The following is a 1,751-nucleotide window of genomic DNA, read 5'->3' on the forward strand; positions in this document are numbered from 1 at the left end:
TCTCATCAGGCCTCTCAGCCAGACTTTGGTACTCACCACCCCCACTGGCTCTGCCCTGGTCGGGGTGGCCCATGGGCCCTACTGACAAATCCAGCCACCGTTCTCTGTTTCATCTTGCTCAGCCTCTGGGAAGCAGACCACACAGTTGATCATTTTCTCCTTGAAACACTTTCTCCGGAACAGACTTCCGGTTTTCCTCCTGTAGGGAAAATATAAGTTTCCATGGCAAGGATCCTCACCTGATCCTGACCTACTCGCCCACTGTGTATGGGAGATGATGTAACACTTAGCATACCAAGCAGGCACATGCTTGCACACCCACCGGCGATAAGCCGTTATCCCCTGTGTTACTCCCACTGTGCTAAGAGCAGAGGCTGGAGGCCAGGGCAGAGCCTGGAGAGGAGGCAGCGCCTGAGAGGGACTTGCTGCCTGCACACTGCCGGGTGCAGACGGGATTCTAGCTCTTGACCTGCCACGGAAAGAATAAAAGCTTGGTCTAAGCCCCTTTTTAGCCCCAACATTCTGTTGTCATTTTTCGATCTCACCAAATCCAGAGTGAACTTTCCCACTGCTGAAACCCCCTTCTGCCTGGGGTACACCTCCCTTCTCATGGCATCTCCTGAGTCTCCCCCCTTCCGCTCCTGTCTGTGATCACGATGTTAAAGGGTCCTGGGACTCTGTCCTCAGACTTCAGTTGATACTCTCCCGAGGGAGCTCGCTCAGTCTTATTTTAAATATTTTCTACATGCAGATGAACACCAGATTTACATCTTCAGCTCCAGTCTCTCTCCTGGGCTCCACAAGTATTTACCCAGTTCAACATCTCTACCAGGATGGTCTCCGGGCCAGGCTGCCCAGGTTGGTATCCCAGCCCCTACCTGTGTGGCCTGGTGTCACTTTATCTGTGAAATAGGGATGATAATAGTGCCTACTTCAATAGTTATTTAGAACAGGGCTGGCGCAAAGTAAGTACATTTTTTTTACTTGTTTAAATTCCTTACTAACAGTTATGAGGGAAGGAACCTTGTGAGTGTATCTAACTCAACAGTGAACTCTAAAGGCTTAGAACAGTGCCTGGCATCCAGTAAGAACTCAATATTGATTGAATGAATTGGTTCCTTTAGAGGAGGAGAAGGCAGTGCACCTAGAAACCAGACGAATTGTCACTGGCTGCCTGTGCCTAAACTGGAGGAGTCATCTACGGCTTTGTTCCAGAATCCCAACACAGTATCTTTAGAATCTCTCTCCTCAGTGCCCAGGTCCTAGGACTGCAATGTGGCGTTCCTGCCCCTGGTGTCTGATAGTGCGGGGCGTGTCCTGTTAAACGTCTTTGAAAATGTGAACTGTAGTTTATTGTTCAAGACCATCAATAAATGCTTTTTCATTTATACTCAGTTTCACCAGCACTTAGTTCCATTATGTAAAATATGTCTATATCCCTAGATAGATGTAGATATAGATATATCTATATTTGTCATGAATAAAAAAGTATGACAATGAAAGACTATTCATTTTCTTGGCGAATAGGGGAAGAGCGGTAGGAGAGGCGGGTAGAAAGATTTTGCCCAGTGATAGTAGATAAGTGCACGGAAAAAGGTTACACAAACCTTTCGGTGACTCTCGGCAGAGTCGAGCCCAGGCCCGCTGCCCACCTCGCTCTCCCGCCCCGCCCACGGGCCTCGCCCAGCCTGACCTCCGCCCCTTGGCCCCGCCCCTCCGCCCTGCCTCGAGCCTAGGCCCCGCCCCACGCT

Source organism: Manis pentadactyla, chromosome 13 (genome assembly GCF_030020395.1).
Source record: "Manis pentadactyla isolate mManPen7 chromosome 13, mManPen7.hap1, whole genome shotgun sequence".
Taxonomy (NCBI): Eukaryota; Metazoa; Chordata; class Mammalia; order Pholidota; family Manidae; genus Manis; species Manis pentadactyla.